At 41.9% G+C, this 20,337-nt stretch overlaps 1 pseudogene; it reads right to left on the bottom strand.

Annotated features, from left to right (window-relative positions):
* LOC130361088 (zinc finger protein 420-like) overlaps positions 1-20,337 on the bottom strand; it is a 49,356-nt pseudogene that overhangs the window by 17,257 nt on the left and 11,762 nt on the right.

Genomic DNA, 20,337 nt, shown 5'->3' with positions numbered 1-20,337 from the left:
AGAGTGGGACATGTAGAGGAGAAAATGGCAGAAATGGTGGGCTCTCATAACTCTCTTATTGATGAACACTATGATTTAGAAAGTGAGGTTTGCGCACTGAGATCTAAAGTTGCAGATATTGAAGACCGATCTAGGCGCAATAACATAAAACTGCGAGGGGTACCTGAGGAAGTCGCCACGAAAGACTTGGTCCCATTTATTCAAGATCTCATTAAATCAGTGATTCCTGACTGCTCTCCCCGGGATTTACTAATTGACAGGGCACATAGAATCCCAAAGCCTCAATTTCTTGCAGACAATATACCCCGTGATATACTTGCCCGGATTCATTTTTATCATATAAAAGATGCTTTGATGATACGTTCCAGGAACAAGGATACTTTGCCCGCAAAGTTTTCTGGGGTAGCTATGTATGCGGACCTGTCAGCAGCCACGCTTCAACTGCGTAGAGAGCTAAACCCTATTACCCAAGCTCTCAGAGAGAAAAAGATTATGTACAAGTGGGGATATCCGACCCGCCTGCTCATCTCTTATCGAGAAGGAACCCATGTTATTCGCACTTTCAAAGATGGGACTACTCTACTTCATAAATGGGGAATACAAATTGTGACCCCGGCTCCAAAACCTCACCCGTCCACATCTCATGTTCGCCCAGATTGGCGGAAGGTGGATTCTGGCTCTAAAAGTCGCCGTTGACCCACGGTTTACAAGGCTCTACACTCTATGACTGTCCATTAAACCCCCGTTTCATACGATTGCCCTACAAGGAACTGTTGAACCCCCTCCAACTGCGGCGTCTATCAAAGACGCCATTTTCTCTTTCCAACACCTGGTGTTGCGAGGAAACCTACTACTGGCAATGCCAGCTTATCTGTTCTTTGTTTGTTCTTGTTTGTTTATGTTTTCTTTCAGGTACATCTTATCTCGCTCCCGACAGCTGCTGTCCTATGGCATCCCGTCTCAGCTGCTAAGATGAAGAAAGTGGATACTGCGACTCCAATTCATATAGACTTTTGACATGGTCTTAAAGGTTTTGTCTTTGAATACTAATGGATTGAATGTGCCCCAGAAACGTACTTATTTGTGGTCAGAGGCTAGGAAAGCTGGGTGCGACATCCTATGTGTGCAGGAAACACATCTTCTACAAAAAGATGCATTTAGACTTTATAATTCTGCCTTTCCCAACATATATCAGGCTCATTATGTCACTAAATCTAGAGGAGTGATGGTGGCGATAAATAGTACAGTATCCTTCCAACAAATTAATATAATAACTGATGCTAATGGTAGATACATCATTATGGTCTGTTCTTGCAATAACATGCTTTATACAATTGTTTCGGTGTACGCGCCAAATACAAGACAGCTTAGATTTTTTAACAGATTATTTAAATTGATTAACAAACATAAACAAGGTCACTTGGTCATATGCGGTGATTGGAATGCGGTACTAGACCCCGACATAGATTCTTCCTCCACCAGTAGACATGCTCCAGTGTCCCTCTCCTCTCTCTTTCATAGGGAAGACATTTTTGATGCATGGAGAATTTTACACTCTTCTGAACATGATTATACCTGTTATTCTCCGACGCATAACACATATTCACGTATTGATATTTTTGGTATAGATCGCAGTACCTTAGACATATTAAAGTCGTCTTCCATTTTAGAACCGTCATGGTCAGACCACTCTCCCATACTGATAGAACTGGAGGAGCGCAACTCTCCCCCTCCAAATTACCTATGGAGATGCAACAACTTTCTTATGCACCATGTTCAATATGGGGGAGTACTGGAAAGGGACCTGGAGGAATACTTTGCTAGCAATGTGACTGATGATGTGTCCGCTACTACGATTTGGAATGCTCACAAAGCATACATTAGGGGATCCTTTATTAGAGTAGGGCATACATATAAAAAGAAACGGGAAGAACGTCTAAATGATCTCCTGCTCAGACAAAAACAACTAGATACAGAAAATAAAATAGGCAAAACACCTCAATTGGCGCTAGAATTAAAACTGATTAAAACGCAGATTAGGGACCTAATGCTGGATACGTATCTCAAAATGACAGTTAAATCTAAAGCTAAATATTATGCCTTTGATAATAAATCAGGTAAATTATTAGCTGCAAAAATGAAAGATAAATATATCAAATCCAGAATTCCATTCCTCTTGGGTGACTCTGAACACTCTAAGTTATATAGCCCATATGATATTGCAAATAAATTTATGCGGTATTATGAATCTTTATACAATCTAGATCAAGACCCAGAGATTTCTCCACCCACAGATATAGATATAAATAGATTTCTACAAAACATAAATTTACCAAAAATCTCAGACTCTCACTTATCCTTACTAAATGCTGAAGTAACCCCTCTAGAAATTAAAAAGCTTATTACCTCCCTCCCATTGGGTAAATCCCCAGGACCAGATGGCCTGTCGACTTCTTATTATAAACGCTTTTCCCATATTCTACTACCACACTTACATAACTTTATAAATGAGGTTTTCATGACTGGCTGCCTTCCTAAGGAGAATCAAGCGGCTATAATAGTCACATTGCCTAAACCTGGAAAAAACCCAGACTCCCCTAAAAATTTTAGACCTATCTCTCTATTAAACGTGGATGTAAAGCTATACGCCAAATTATTGGCCTCTAGACTGGCCCCTATTTTGCCCTCAATAGTTAATGTAGACCAAGTAGGTTTTGTGCAAAAACGTCAGGCATGCGACAACACTCGGAGAGTATTGAACCTTCTTCATATAGCCGAAAACAGGGGGGAGCCAGCGCTCTTTCTGTCGCTTGATGCCGATAAGGCGTTCGACCGAATTAACTGGTCGTTCGCCTTCTCGGTACTGAAGAGAGTGGGTGTGGTGGGGACGATTTTTCAGGCTATTAAAGCATTGTACACTCTCCCGAATGCGAGAGTGTTCACTAATGGGTCTCTTTCTCGGGAGTTCTTGATAACCAACGGCACCCGTCAGGGATGTCCGTTGTCCCCGCTAATTTTCGTTCTATGTATGGAGCCCCTGGCACAGGCCTTGAGGGAAGATGGAGAGGTTAGAGGTATTAAACTTGGAAATAGTGAACACTTAATTTCTTTATATGCGAATGATGTAATCCTCACCATAACAGACCCAGAGACCTCCTTACCAAGAACCTTATACTTCATTCAGCAGTTTGGATCACTTTCATATTATAAACTAAATATGCAAAAATCACAAGTGTTGCCTATTCACATGACCCAGCAGTTGCGGGAATGTCTAGCTAGAGCACACCCCCTTGACTGGCAATCAGACAATATTACATACCTAGGACTTAAAATACCTACCTCCTTTTCAAAGCTATACTCTTGTAACTATGTGCCATTTTTACATTCCCTGAACAATGAGCTAGAGAAAATAGGGAAATATGAAGCATCATGGATGGGACGAATTGCAGCATTTAAGATGCTATTACTTCCGAAATTGCTGTACTTATATAGAACATTGCCCATACAACTTCCAAGATCATTTTTTCAACAAGCACAATCTTCACTGTCCACTTACATCTGGAAACATAAGAAGCCTAGAGTTTCTAATAAACTATTAATGAGGGATAGACAGAGGGGAGGACTGGACCTTCCTGACCTGCACAGATACTACGTGGCTACACTTATATCTCATTTAAAATTTTACTGGGCAGGAGCTGTGGAAACACCTTGGGTCAATATAGAATTAATCCTCAGTGGCCTGGTGGATGTGAAAACTCTCCTTTATCTACACATATGGGACCAAAAACTGGCCCAAGGGGCGTCTCCTTTTACATTCGCAGGGCTAGAATGCTGGCGGATGGCTCATAGGGGGTCGTCCCAAGCGCACACCTCCCCGCCTCCACACTCCCCAATCCATATTGTTACTTATGTCATACCTGACTTATATCTCCTAAATTGGGTAAATAATGGTTTAGTAGCTATATCCTCTATACTCCAAGGTAATCATCTACATCAATTTCGATACCTAAGTTCCACATATAACTTGCCCAAATCGGACTTCTATAAATATTTACAGGTCAGACATTTGCTTCAATCACACAACAAATCTGGTTGGATATACTCCACTGACTTATTTAGACTGTTCCAATTACACTATAAAGGACTTAAACCAATCTACGCATTATTAGATTCTGTTACTGAATCGTTTCAAGATAAGCCATACCTTAGATGGTCTAGAGAACTCGCATGTGATATTTCACACGTAGACTGGGAACAGTCATCCAAATGGATCTATAGGTCGTTAAAAAGCGTATCACAAATTGAAGCAGTGACTAAAACGCGATTATGTTGGTATTTTCCCCCTGTACGCCTGCACGCCATGTACCATGATGCATCACCACTGTGTTGGAGGAATTGTGGTCAAAGGGGGACATTGTCACATATTTTATGGTTCTGTCCGAAGATACATACATATTGGAATAATGTTGAGTTGATCCTTAAAAACATATATCCATTGTTTCCTAATCTTTCTCCCAAATTAGCCTTGCTTCTACTAGGAGTACATGAGATACAGCTGGAGATGCGAGCTTTAGCTTGCAAGGTCCTCACAATAGCTAAATTGATAATTACAAGACATTGGAAGGAGATAGAACCTCCAGATATAACAGAGATGGTAGCAGCAGTGGACTTGGCGTGCAGGTACGAAACACTACTTGTACAACAAGGAGGTGATTTAGATACGCGTACTATAGATACATGGAAATGGTGGTCGCTGCGTTCTTTGACATCTACCTAGTGTCCTGTGGGCAGATTTAATGCTATCTCGATGTTAAGGAGAAGTTCCGGGAGACATGGGGGATACATATGTCAATTATGTCATTTATGTCATATATGTCATATATTCTTTGCATGTATATACATTTAAACACCGAGGTGATGTACCTGCGTTCCACAGGTTAAGTGTTTACTGTTAAATGTTCTTTTGATGTAATACCGACGTGTTACTTTAAGGAAACTGCCTGCAACCGTTCTTTTGGTTTGATACTTGTATGTTCGATAAAACTTTAATAAAAATTATTGAAACAACAGTGGAAACTGAATCCGGCATCTGCGTGATGCCGGGATAGTGGATGACCTTAAAACACAGCTTTTTTTGAGTATTTCAGAAGTAGCGTGTCATATTAGGTTCCTTCCTGTACCATTTGGGAAGCTCATAAGTGTGTTGCTTGGAGTATCTTAGTGAAACATTGGGCCAGTATTAAAAAGAAAAAGGAGTTCCAGCTCTCCCAGTTGTTGTTACAGCTGAGGGAGCTGAAAACATGGAATATGTCATTCCCGAAGGGGGTCTTAGAGTGGAGCTGTGGCAGAAGAGAGACAAAACCAAGGCCACGCCCGCTGAGTGCAGAAGAATCTTTTCCAATTTTGTGAATAAGTGTAGGAGGATGTTGGCTCTGGCATTACGTACACAACAGGCAAGGTGTTACATCCCGACCAGTCATACCCAATCCCAGTCGCCTTTCCCCATTGAGTTTTATCCTCACTTTGGAGCCTCTTTTCTGCCAAATCAGGGTGATTGTTGATGTAGCAGGAATCCCGATGTGAGGGACTAGTTGTTAGGTTGCAGATGATCTCCTTTCCTTTTTTCTTACTTATGTATCTCTTCCTTCTCATCTGGTTTTCTCACTACGGGATACCTTCTACTTTCGCTGGGCTACCCAAGCCCTCAAGTACCTAGGTGTTTTCCTACCTATTCACTTGAGCATGCTGTGCCAACAAAACTTCCCTCCCCTGATTTTCAGTGTGCAGTCTGGCTGCTCTTCCTGGATTAGTGGCACATTAGAGAGTAGTGGATGCATGGAATAGTCTTCCTGCAGAAGTGGATGCTGCAAGTACAGTGAAGGATTTTAAGCAGTCATAAGGCTATTGTTTATTTAAGGTAGGGACAAGTACGATTCATAAGTATTTAGAATATTGGGCAGACTAGATGGGCCAAATGGCTCTTATCTTCTGACACATTCTATGTTACATTCACCTGGTTCCATAGATTTGCTATTTTCAAATGGCAAGCCTTTCGAAATTTCTTTATGCCCTCCGGGATTCTTATGATCTCTGGTTTTTGGAGCGGGAAAGCTGTACAGTTAACAAGATTGGTGCTGTGCCGCCGTCCTAAGTCGGTGGGTGGAGTTGATGGGTGGAGGGGGACCTTCTGACCAGAATAGCTTATTGTTGTTGCCAAGATTTACCCCTGGGTTGCCATTAAGCAAGTTTTTACTCCTGTTCTGCTCCACTGTTTGCCGTGGAGCATGCAATCTGGGATTTCCTCTCTACGTTCACACCCCTGTGTAAGGGTATATGACCTTCAGATTTCATTGACTCCAGAGATGAGGTCCATCAGTTTACATTCAGCGGTCGCTTCCAGGAAGCTGGCTACAAAATCCTGTCCAGATAATATAGAGTACCTACCAGGCTGATCACTATCTGGCCTCAGGCTAATCCTACCTGTTGGCGGTGCGGCTCTGCTGAAGGCTCTTTTTTTGCACATTTTTTGAACCTGTCCTCTCGATGGCTTTCACACCTGAGCTCTATCCTCTCCATCACTTACCACGAAGGTCTACAAACAATTCTCCGGTTCCTGTTTATGCTTACTAGGGCATGCATTCCCCTGCTCTGGAAACAGTCAGCTGCTCAATCTCTGGCTCTTTGGGTGTCCAGGTTGAATGACTTGATTCAAATGGAAGATTCTACATTCTTCCATTCACAAGTTTCATGATAGTTTCTTTTGGATGTGGTTCCCATGGATGGAATTCCATGACACTGCTGCTTACACAGACCTTTTCCTGTGTTTAAACACTACTGCATGTTCCCTGCTGGATTGTGGGGTAAGGTTCTGTGACTGGGTGTCCATTCCTTTCCCTCTCCCATGTGGTGAGGTTACTCTCCTTCCTTTCATTCTCTTGCCCCTCTATTTTCCCCTTCCTCTCCCATGCACCTTGCTTCCCTGTTACTCTCTAGTGCTACCTTCCTTTTTGTTCTAATTCTGATATTGTTTCCTTCATGTTTGTCTTTTGTGTTTTTCTATATGTTGTTCTTTGTTGGCTTTTGTCATTTATTCTAGTAAAAAAAAGGAAAAGAGGGGGAGTTGGGGGTTGTCTTGGCGGGGTTGTTGCCTCCTTAGATGTATATTTCTGCTTCTTTTTGTAGGGATTTATTGTTTTTCCTGTGCCTCTCTGCCTTTTGGCACATCCCTGTCTACGGAGGAGTGGTACCCCTGCCTTTTGTATCTCCTTGGTTTTCTTTAAATGGGCACCATCAGATGCAAAAACTTTTTATACGTTGTTACTGATTAAAAACCTTTTGTAATATGGTTGCCTAAATTTTTTGTAATATTTATTAAAGAAAACGGCCCCTGAAAATGCCACCACTAGGGGTCCCCATACCATCGGGACACTAACCAGTCCTGCTGCAGTATCAGGGTTGTCCATGAGTCATGGAGAAGAGATGCCTGATGGACAAGGCTACATGAGCAGACACACCAATCACCTCCCACTACCACAAGGAGGGACACGCCCCCTCCCACCGGTCACCGATCACCTACCACCACCACAAGGAGGGACACGCCCCCTCCCACCGGTCACCGATCACCTACCACCACCACAAGAAGGGACACACCCCCTTCTCTTGATTTCTAACAGTGTGAGCTGATGAAAAAAGGTATTTTAATAATAAATATGCGTTAAAGAGGCATAAAAATGATATATACATGGTCAGGATTAGGTACTAAGTAACATATAAAAATTTTTTGTGGAATCTGACAGGTACGCTTTAAATCAATAAAAGAAGCTGTAATACTACACACAACCTGCGGACAGATGTGATGCTGTTTTTGAAAGATGTTAGCTCTGTTTTGCTATTGCTGGATTACCCCTTTAATAGAGATAAGACTTCATGTGACCTCTCACCTCTCCAGTTATCCAGTAGATTATCTCCAGGGTGAGGTCTAATATCCTCCCAGACAGGTTGGTTCTGTCTTCGTCCATCCTTGGTCGGTCATAAAGGACCATTGTCCCTCATAAGAAAACTTTATCTGTGAGAGACCTGGAGAGAATTGAGTGCAAAATCATAGATGGAAGAACATCTGATATGACCTCATAACCCGTGAATTAGAAAGAAACACTGCTAAAATATAATGGAGGCGAGTCTCATATATACCAGGTACATCACCATCCGACTGTGCCCCTTTTCTTAGAAGACTTTTTCTTAAAGGGGTACTCCGCTGCTCAGCATTTGAAACAAACTGTTCCGAACGCTGGAGTCTGGAAGCTTGTGACGTCATAGCCCCGCCCCCTCAATGCAAGTCTATGGGAGGGGGCATGACGGCTGTCACGCCACCTCCCATAGACTTGCATTGAGGGGGTGGGGCGTTATGTCATGAGGGGCGGGGCTATGACATTTGTTCCAAACACTGAGCAGCAGAGTACCCCTTAAAGCCTGTAGATGCAGCAGCAACATCTTTGTCACCTGCTGCTGAGCTGCTCAGACTAACAGGCCCGCTGACATCCTCGTCCTCCTCTTCATCATCCCCACCGCTCCTCTAAAAAGTAAGAACTTCTGATGTGTGATCGGGGCCTCCTTGTTCACCCTCAGCACATCCACCATGATGCCTTACAGTATCCCCACCACCAATCTCACTAGTGCTCTGCTCGGCCATTTCCTTCCCCTCCACCACCTTAGTAACACATTCTAAAGTCTGACCGTGACACAATGGCTCCTCATGGCTAGTGCTGTCCTTCTACTCAGCAATAGGAGGGGAGAAGCAAAGACAGAGATGACGTAACAGACGTCTAGGACAGACATTTCCACCGCACCATGTAAATGTAGATGATGAGGAATCCACTGACATCTGCCTCACCGTCATATCGACAGACTTTTTTGGATTAGGAATAAGATATCTAGGGGCAGAGTAGCCCTTTAAATGTGTGTAAAAGTCCCTTTCCCCTTTGCTGTCTCCTATTGGCCTGGGAGCTGATTGACACATATGGCTGCAGATCTCCTAGAAAAGAGAAGTAGTAGAAGAACAGCACATCCAAACAAGTAAAGAAGCTTAGGGGGGTGCACGCAGATTCTGGACCCCTGCTTAGGGGATTATCCTTCAGGCAGAAAAAATATCTTTCCACAGCACCAAAATGGGATAAAAAAAAGTAGATTTATTCAATAAAGGGTGTCATTACAAACATCAGCACTTTTTTGTCACATTTTGGTGCTGTGGAAAGATATTTTTTCTGCAGATCCCCTAGTGGAATCCCCTGTCCACCGAAACGCCATAAATGGGCACTGTCACCAAACTTTTTTTTTTTTTTATATGTTGTAGTACTTGTGTACTACAACATATCTCTAATATATATATTCATTATTTTTTTTAATCATTAAAATAGTGTATTTTACTTTAGAAAATCAGCAACAAGGGATCTCCCTCCTAGTGGCCGGCTGCAGCCTGACATGACGTCACCAGTGAATTAGGACCAATGCCGGCCGGGCAATCGATCCTAATTCATTCAGCCTGCGCTCGCTCCCTGCCTGTCAATCAGAGTGCTCCCTGCCTGTCACTGAGCGCGCATTGGCTCCCTGGCCTCACACGCTGGCCCCGCCTCCCAGCATATACGTCAGGGCAAGCTGGGAGTTGTAGTGGTGAAACAGCTGGAGGCACTCTGTATAGATGAGCTAAGGGCGGAAGTCGGCCCCCCCAGCAGGCATCAGTGACATTGCGCCTGCTGGGGAAGTCTGCCTGGTAAGTGAGCACACTACCAGGCAGACAAAAAGCCATTTCTAACATAGTAAAAAAAAAAAAAAAAAATTAAAGCAGGGAGGGGGTTAGGGATAGATGGGCAATAGTCAGGGACAGAAACATTTAAAAAAAAAAAAAAAAGGATGGTTGGAGCTACTCTTTAATAATATATGTATGGCATAATCTAACAATACACAGCCATTCAGGGAAAGCGGACGTTTATGAGCAGAACCCACCTCCTGAACCGCAAATAGCATGAACAGAAGGGGGTGCCACTAGGAGAGACTCTATCTGGTTCTGCCAGGGCGGGGGGGGGGGTTGACTATGTATGGCGCAGCCAGCAGGGGAAGGACGCCCTCTTGTGGCCAGACCCGGTATACCATCAGACCCCACCTGTAATCCTTACATATCTACCTGAAACATAACTACAGCATCAGTTTGGCAGCAAAGAGTGTGATAACAATATACACAAGAGCAGAGAGGATTCTGGGACAGTAGATAATAAACTGACATAAGACCCTAAAACTCCCAGAATTAGGAGGAGAGATAAATCCTGCCCGTGTGTAAATAAAGAACCAACAAGACAAAAAGAACTACAAGTCCCACATACCTCACCGATTGGTGTAATATCCTAGGAACTTCAGGACCTTTGATGATGTCACAGTCATGTGATCAGTTATGTAGGAAAGAGGTTGTAAAAGTTAGAGGCTGTAGGACCTTTCATGATGTCACATGATCAGCTACATGACAGGGATAGAGACTGTAAGTGTTGGCAGCTAAAGGACCTTCAGTGAGGTCACATGACAGGAAGTGGTGAAGAGTGAAAAGGCTCCCCCTGACTGATCACATGACCATGACATCATCAAAGGTCCTGTAGTCACTGAGATATATAAAGTCTACAGAAAAGTCAGTGTAGTCTCTTCTAACGTACGGCTGTGATGTTATATATGACGCACGATGATTCCATTGGGGACATTTATCATTGTTGCTTTGGTAAGCGAGTTCTGTTGTCATTTTTTTTGTGTGTCAGAAACTGTCCGGAGCAGGAGAGGTTTGCTATGGGAATTTGACACACAAGGTGACAGCAGAGAGCACTGTGGTAAGACTGGAAAGAACTACACAACTTCCTGTGGAGCATAAAGCAGCTGATAAGTTACTGAAGGCTAAAGATATTTAAATACTCCACAAAAACAGGAGTAATACTTCACAAACACAGGGCTTTATAGGATTTACCCCGCAGAGATCTTTTCTACTTGACTACTATGGTGTCCCGGTGGGGAACACTTGTCCCCCTGTCCTTTCAAGTAGATGTTACTATATAGTGTCTGCTTCAAGTTCCAATGATATGTATTTGATATACAGTGACCCCTCGACCTACGATGGCCCCGACATACGATCATTTCAGCATACGATCACTCTCAGAGGTCATCGCATGTTGGAGGCAGCATCAACATCCGATGCTTTTGTATGTTGGGGCCATCGCATAAACGGCTATCCTGCAGCGCAGACTGCTTCAGCTGCCCCCGGATAGCAGTTTACGGTGCCCCGTGTGGTCCGCTGACGATCACTTACCTGTCCTCGGGGCTCCGGCGCGTCCTCTTCGGGATCCCCTGTATCGTTGGCGCTCTCCATCGTCGGCATCACGTTGCTGCGCACGCCGTCCCGTCATCCAATAGGAGCGGCGTGCATAGCGACGTGATGGCGGCGACGTAGAGCGAGGATGCCGGGGATGCAGAGGCCTTGCCGGAGCATCGGGGACACCTCGGGGACGCGGCGACAGCGATGGACGGCGACATCCCGGGCAGCGGTGACGGTCCGGAGCGGCGGGGACAGGTGAGTACAACTTCCTCTAACAGTGGTCTTCAACCTGCGGACCTCCAGATGTTGCAAAACTACAACTCCCAGCATGCCCGGACAGCCGTTGGCTGTCCGGGCATGCTGGGTGTTGTAGTTTTGCAACATCTAGAGGTTCGCAGGTTGTACACCACTGTCCTATACTTTACATTGCACGGATCCCTCAACATGCGATGGCTTCAACAAACGGTGGTCCATTTGGAACGGATTACCATCGTATGTTGAGGGAACACTGTATATGTATTTTGGGATCAAGTGCACTTGGCCAATCATAGCCTCCTGCTCTGCTCCGCCAGGTTTGTCCTGACGGCGTGGAGTAGTCATGTGGTTAGTGGGAGTCCAGTTCAGATCAGTCTAAGTTAAAATTCAGTCGAGAAGGACTACAAGTCCCAAAGTGCCAATACAGAAACTGTGATTCCCTATTGCATTCTTTAGCGAAATTGCACGATAATTGCGCTGTACTGTCTGTACCATCTATCTGCAGTTCCTGATGTAAAGTTCCCAAGTGATTTCTCTAACCTGGCATTTGTGGTATTCCTTACCCAGCGCTTGGCATCGGCAACCGCTTTATCCTTGGAGTGTGGAGGTTAACACTCCTGGCGTCACAAACTCTCCTTTTAGTCACACCACCCATAAGTCTACAGCCACGCCATTAACCCCAGCTGTCCACACTACCATGGACCGCCATCTTTAATATTCAGGAGATAGATGAATGGCATGGAGAAGAGGACATGAGCCTATGGAGGCATGGCATGGGGGCATGTTTATGATGATTATTAATTGTATTATATAATTCATGCACAATCGAGAGTTTAATTCTTTTCAACCCTTAATGGTGTCTCATACAAAGCTTTATCCTCAGGTTTTGTAGTGCATCAAACATTCCTACAGTAAACAAAACAAAAAAGTTATTCTTAAAAATAGACAAGTTTTTATTGAAGACAAATTAACATTAACAAGAAGTGAAAGTAAAGAGGACGAACCACAAACCAGTGGCAGGTGTGTGGAGAAGGGTAAATGTTGTACATATGAAGACAGGATTGCCTCAACAGATGTCAACCATGAAGAGAGACCGCAGTGTGTACTACTTTGTATGAGAGTGTCGCCATCAGAGTGCACGCTTCCATGTAAGCTAAAACACCATTTTGAAACCAAACATGATTGGTTATCCTGGAGACTTCCTAACCAGAAAATTAAGAGATTTAAAACAACATACACGATATACAGGAGTTGCCATTACCAAGCAATCCCTTGCTAGCATCATGCAAGGTTGACCATGGAGTCATGAACTGTAAAAAGTCCCGTACCATCACAGAACAACTCATTCTACCGGCTGATTTGGGCTCACTACAGCCTTCAGTACTTGAAGGAATCCATAGGCAGTGGAGATCCACAGGGTTCTGACTGATAACACTTACCCCTTATCTTTACGGTGTACATTCAGGTTTATGGTCCACCAGGTGCCCAACCCCCTCTCCATGGTTTGTTCCCATTAATCTGGGTTCACCTCTTGGGTTACATAGTTAGTACGGTTGAAAAAAGACATACGTCCATCAAGTTCAACCAGGGAATTGAAGGGTAGGGGTGTGGCACAATATTGGGGAAGGGATGGGATTTTATATTTCTTCATAAGCATTAATGTTATTTTGTTCCAGGAATGTATCTAATCCTGTTTTAAAGCTGTTAAATTTTCCTGCTGTGACCAGTTCCTGAGGTAGACTGTTCCATAAGTTCACAGTTCTTATGGTAAAGAAGGCGTGTCGCCCCTTGAGACTAAACCTTTTCTTCCCCCCCTCGTCCTTTGGGGGGGGGGGGGGTTTAACCTGGAACAGTTTTTCTCCATATTTTTTGTATGGGCCATTAATATACTGATATACATTTATCTATTGGTTCTATTGAAGGTCTGTTTTTCATTCTCCCTGTTTGACTCTAGAGTTACTGTGGTAATGTAGGCCAGACATCCTCCACTATAGGCTATATTGTTGTAGTGAATGTGACCCTTCCTTCCCATTTACTCTCCCTTGACTTTTATAATGTTTGTAAAATGTTTAATAAATACATTTTTGAAAAAAAGACAACAAGGATGCACATATCATTTCTTATGTATGGTGCATAGATGGTTATGACAAGGCCTTGTGGAAGGCCTTCCCTTTTGTAAAAGTATCACGGCAAGTACAAAGACTCAAGAACTGTTCAAGATCCTGGACACATTTATGGTTGAAAATGATTTGGAATGGTCAAAGGTTGTTGGTGTCTGTACTGATAGTGGTCGTTGGATGTCTGTCTGGTGGATTGCAGACCTTTATGGATTGCACCTGGCTAGGCCTTGCATGTTGCTCACTGGTCAGTTAGGAGTTATAGGCTCGGGCCAAACATCCGGTAAAGAGGGGAATTTGATTCCTCCCCAGCCTTCTAGCTGGATTATTGATTTCAGTTTTATTCTTATTCAGTTCTGTTCGGTTTTCAGTCCTATCCGTGTCTGTTAAGACTTGTAACTTTCTTTGAGCCATGGCTTTGTAGCGGTTTGTCTTTTCATGTCTGTACTCATGGTCAATTTAATCCTGTTTTTTTTTGTATCTGTAACCTGTATTTGTATTCAGACCTACTTGTGTTTAGTACTTTGCCACAGTATAGTTCCTGATCCGTTGCTTCTTGCTTTACCCCTATACCTGGTGTTGTTTTATTGTGTTTAGTCTTGTGTGATCCTGTACCTTTGTGTCCTGATCTTTATAGTTTCCGGACTTTGGTTACCTGTTAATTCACCTTCACCTATTGTTTATCCTGCTGCTATATCTTCTCGCAGCCTGTTTTGTCATTACCTGCTGTATATTGCTTTAGCCAGGAGGTTGTTGTCAGTACACTATGGGGGAGATTTATCAAAATCTGTGTAAAGGAAAAGTTGACTAGTTGCCCATAGCAACCAATCCGATTGCTTCTTTCATGTTTCAGAGGCCTTTTTCAAAATGAAAGAAGCAATCTGGTTGCTATGACCAACTGGTCAATTTTTTCTCTGCACAGGTTTTGATAAATATCCCCCTATGTACCTGCCGCTATACCTCCCTGATATATATTCCTGCCGTTATATAATATCCTGCTCCCCTGTCTGTTAGTTCTAGCTTGTTAACTCTTCGTATGCTGACCTGTTTCCCCAACATCCGTACAGTTCTTTTTATTGTTTAGACTTGTGTCGCCTCTGCACTACAGTCAGGTGGAGTAACTGGCACCTAGTTGTGGATTTGCTGTTTAGGGCAAATACGCAAGTATTCAGTCCGAGCTCCTGTACTCTGGGTGAGCCACGGCTGTAAGGCAATCTGCTTCCACATAACTTTTGTTTACACATGTGCATAGGCACTTGCTTGGTGAGTTACATATGTGCACAATTGGTTTAACACAACCACAAGCTCCTCCTCTGTTTCTTTCTTTATTCTTCCACTGTGTCAAGCCTTCCTCAAGATCTCTTCTGTTGATATACACATTTCTTACCCAATGTATATTACAAATATACATATAATGTAAAGGCACAGAAGAGATAAGACAGGGTGGCACCACTGATAAAACCCCTGCACATGACCAATCAGGAGTAGGCGGGGGGAAAAAAAGCCATTGTACATTTTTAAGGAAGGGTGCCTTTCTGAGACTAGGAGGCACTGAAATCTGTAAAATAATTTATCAATAGCAGATCGGCTTGGATTATGCGGATGGATGCTTTTGGAATACTGGGCCTGAATGACCGAAATTCATTTATTTCTCTAGCATTATTACTTTTATATTTTTTCCATCATGTTACATTCTGTTTATATATCTAGTATATGGTAGTCCTTTTTTTTATCTTGTTCATCTAGTTTCCTTTGAGAGATGCATTCCTTTGCATGAACATCATAATTGAGTTCCTGATAAGGGGTCACTCCCAGATGACGTGGTTGAGGCATGAGGAAGCGGGAGACCGCAAAACGCTTCTGTTGCTCTCACCATGCTCAGCTTCTGTTGAATCTTTCTGCTGTTCTGCCAGTAGCTTCTGTTTTTAAATGGATATGAAAAAGTAAGAAAGTGTTTTTATTGGTGAGTGCCTATAATATAATTTTTCTACTTTACATTATGTAAAAAGTTTTTGCTAATGACAGGTACACTTTACTTTCTTTCCACTGCTGGCTCGGTCCCGTATGTACCTCAAATCTTGGGACCATACTGAGGTTTCTTTGTTTGGTACCTGTTACAGACCTTCCCTTTTATCTATAGAAACATAGAATGTGTCGGCACATAAGAACCATTTGGCCCATCTAGTCTGCCCAATAATCTGAAAAGACATGTAAGTTACATTATCTGTGACATGGTTTACAGGGAACATATCCAGATAGTATGATGGCTTTGGAGCCTTTTTAATATATATACTTCCCTGGAGTACCCCTTTAATAGTGTATAATTCTCTGTCCATGTTGTAACAGCACCACCTAGTTGCTGTTTGCATATACTTAAGATCTTCACATTAGAAGTTTGACCCATTTCAGCTTCCATAGCCTGTAGCCTATGAACTGTAATGACATAATCAGCTAAGCCCATAACAGCCATTTCCTCATTTCACAGCCACCATTTCAGAGGTAACCACATGGCTTGTAAAATCCTGAGCAATCCTCTCAATCCAAGCATATGGTAGCATCAGTAGTATGTGTACGCAACTAAGAATACAGTTTGCATCTGTATGCATATTGTTGTGTTTTCATGTTTTCCTGCTATTTTATTAGTTTATAGTTAGCAGCTAGGGACCATGCTTACCAATCAGGATAGCATGCTCCTGGGTATATATCTATGTATACTAGATATATATCTGTGATGCTAATCATCATCTCATATACGGTATCTGTGTTATGTAACTTACATGTCATGCACATATTTGTATCTGTATTGCCATGTACAGTAATGTATTATAGGCATTGTCATATGGCAGTGTGCATTAGTAAGTGCATTATTTTTCTTTCTCTTAATTAAAGTTGGATGGGGCTTCTTTGTCAATGAATTGCCGAGGAAGGTCTAGTTGTCTGTCAAGTTATGTACCCTCACACATAAGGAATACAAAACAGGGCAGTAGACTAAAAATGCCATTACCTCTCCACGGTCAGAGTTAGAAACCTCAAAGAAAAAGGACTTTGCCTTTTCTAATAAATATCATTAAAAAAAAATGCTTTTGCAGAAATTGCCATTATAAATTTTTTTTCTTCAGTTTGTTTTTTCCACCTTGCTTTGTTTTTATTGTCTTTGTTGACTAATTATTTTTTTTTTTTTTGCAGGAATTCCTTGCGATCCCTCCCCTTTTGGGATAGAGGTTATCTTTGTATATAAGCATGATAACCAGGGAAATGCTTATGCTATGATTACAGGTCTCCGGACCTGAAACGCATTCGGTGCGGGGGTCTATTTCAGTACTGAATGAAAATGCTTGTGTCCGAGTGTCCTTTCTGCTGGCCATTCTTCTGGAATTCTAAAAGAATGAGTGATTGCAGAACACTATTGTTTTCTCTATGTTTAACTGAGGATTGCAGTGCATGTCTCCCATTTCCTCCAGACTTTTTCCTTTGTTTGATATTAAGTATTTTCAGTAAAGTCTGTAGTTGGCATCACAGAAAGGATGAAAAGGGCACAGGAGACTGATATGGAGGCCAAAAACCTACTAGATTAGTGTGCAGTGAGTCAAAAGTCACAGATGACACAAGGGAGAATCCACAGATAAATCCATTCCAGTATTTGTGATCACAACTGGAGTGACTGTCACCTATTATTGATCCGGCGGCACTATCTTCATCAGCAATACAACAGGCACACCGGCAGGGTTTAGTGCATGTCCAGTTTATCTTAGGTCGGACTACAACGTCCCGTCTGGCTGCGTTTCAGTATAACCAGACTCGATCAATCGTATGTCGTAATAAGTTTTCCCTTTTAATAATCATGAGGATTGGGACAAGTCTTTGATATAAGTTAAAGGAGCCTGTTTTTACTCAGTGTCTCAATGTGGAGTCAAATTAATGGAAAACTGACCCCAAAAGAAGAAAGTGATGAATAAGTATTAGTATGAAGACAGTTTTGCTTTAGTATTTCCATGCTGAAGGGAGATCTCATTTTTGCTTTCACGTTCTTCATTCACAATATAGAAAAAGGTTAAATAACATATGACTAATGTCCGTTTGCGCGGCTCTGATCCTGATGAAGTGGGCACAGTAGCAGTAACCACTGGATCAGAGAAAGGCCACAGTCTGGTGTAGGTCCTCTCAGGACTCCTGTCTGCGACCTATCATGGTAAACCCTAAAATGGCTTCTTTTCCAAGTGTTTTCTCTGATGTTGTACAAAACTCACTTTCATTCTAAAAAAATTCTTGCATTCTGAACATGAATATTACTTTTCCCTGTGTGACTTTTTCAGATGTTTTAGAAGACCTGATTTCTGGATAAAAGATTTGCCACATTCTAAACATGAAAATATCTTCTCCCCTTTGGGACTTTTCAAATGTTCTCTAAGTTTTAACCTCAGACTAAAAAAGTTCCCACAATTAGAACTTATAAATTGATTCTCGCTTGCATGAATACTCCGATGTCTAACAAGATTTGATTTACTACTTAAAGGGTACCTCTCATCAAAAAAACTTTTGATATATTATAGATTAATGTATGCAGAATAACTTTACAATTGCATGTTATTAAAAAATATGCTTCTTTCTATTTAATTTTCCACTTTGAAGAAATGACCACTAGGGGTCTCCCTACCAGTCCTGGCAGCAAGCATTTCAGACTCATGCTGGAGTCCTAAACACTACGAGCTGCCAGTCTGCTTTGTTCACAAAGGAGAACACTCAGAGCTGCCAGCCTGCTTTGTTCACAGCCTGTTTGGCTGTGAACAAAGCAGGCTGGCAGCTCTGAGTGTTTAGGACTTCAGCATGAGTCAGAAATGCTTGCTGACAGGACTTATCAGGAAAAATACAATAGAAAGAAGCATATTTTTCATTAACATGCTATTGGAAAGTTATTCAACATTCATTAATCTAAAATATATCAAAAGTTTATTTGATGAGAGGTACCCTTTAACCATTTTCCACATTCTGAATATAAAAAACTTCTTCCGTTTGTGACTTCTTTGATGTACCATAAGAAGATATATAGAGCTAAAACATTTCCCACATTAAGACACTTCATTGTGAGTTTTTAGATGACAATCAAGAATTGATTTGCGGCTAAAACATTTCCCACACTCTGAACATGAAAATGGCCTTTCTCCTGTGTGAGTTCGTAGATGTTGAACAAGACTGTCTTTCTGGGTAAAACATTTTCCACACTCTTTACATAAAAATGGCTTTTCTCCTGTGTGAGTTCTTAGATGATGAAAAAGATTTGATTTATGGTTGAAACATTTTCCACACTCTTTACATAAAAATGGCTTCTCCCCTGTGTGAGTTCTTAGATGAATAATAAGATTTGATTTATGGCCAAAACATTTCCCACACTCTGAACATAAAAATGGCTTTTCTCCTGTGTGAGTTCTTAGATGATTTCTAAGATATGATTGCTTAATAAAACATTTCCCACATTCTAAACATGGAAATCGCTCTTCTCCTGTGTGAATTCTCTGATGATTAATAAGAGTTTTTGCCTGGGTAAAAGATTTTCCACATTCTGAACATGGAAATGGCCTGTCTTGATAGTAATGTTTAGTATCAGGCAAAGTAGATCGCTGACCATTTTTTTGTTGTCCATTCAGTGATGGATTAGAAGAAGGATTCTGGTCACCAGCGGTATTGGTGGATTGATCTTTGCTGCGAAGGAATACGAGTATATAAGGAGTAGTTGAATTCGTTTTTGTGGCATAGTTATTTTCTTCTACATAGTATGGTGATAAATGGGGACATCCATGGGGGCCTTTCACGCAGTCTTCACCTGGAAAAACAAACAACATTTTCTTATTTTCCCAAACAAAATAACTGACTTTTTTTAATTAAATTTTTTTTTTTTCAGTTACAGTGTATTGAGACCTACAACTGGGACCTCCACTGCTTGGCTGTTCGGCAGAGGTGGACACATCTACACTGTAAACAGACTTGAAAGCATGGTGGCCATGAAGTGAATGGGAGATGAGCTACAGTAGCCCGGTCCACGCACTACACAATGAACAGTGCCATCTAATTCTATTCTATTCTCAGTATAGATCTGGCCACTGTGGCTCTGCCAAATAGCTGATCTGTGTGGGTGCCGGGTGTCATCACCCCACTGATCAGTTACTGATGGCCTAGCCTGAGGATATAGCATCAATAAGTTCAAACAGGAAAATTCCTTTAAGCAATCAAACAAGTAAGCAAAGTTAGTGGCCCTGTTATCTGAAAAATAATTTAGACATGTCAACTGTTTTCATTGATCTGGGTCTTGGTTACGAGATTCAATCCCCTGCCCTCAAACACCAATTGTTACATAGTTCTGTCTCTATCTAAAGACCCCACAACAAATCAAACAAATCAAGCGGCCATACAAAAAAATATATATATAACATTACATTTCCTTTTTATAGCCATAATGTATAAAATGGTATTAGTGCCGAGGAATATAATGAAATGCTTACATTATTAGTAAATAATAACAGTGTATTATAATTATTATACAATACAAATAGAGAAACACAGGCGCACATCCACCATTTGTAATTTGATCTATTTGCTTCTCAGCATAATTAAAAAAACTAACAGGTTGTT

This window comes from Hyla sarda, chromosome 3 (assembly GCF_029499605.1).
Source record: "Hyla sarda isolate aHylSar1 chromosome 3, aHylSar1.hap1, whole genome shotgun sequence".
NCBI classification, from domain to species: Eukaryota; Metazoa; Chordata; class Amphibia; order Anura; family Hylidae; genus Hyla; species Hyla sarda.
The sequence above is the reverse complement of the archived record's forward strand: the minus strand, read 5'-3'. Positions and strand labels throughout refer to the sequence as shown.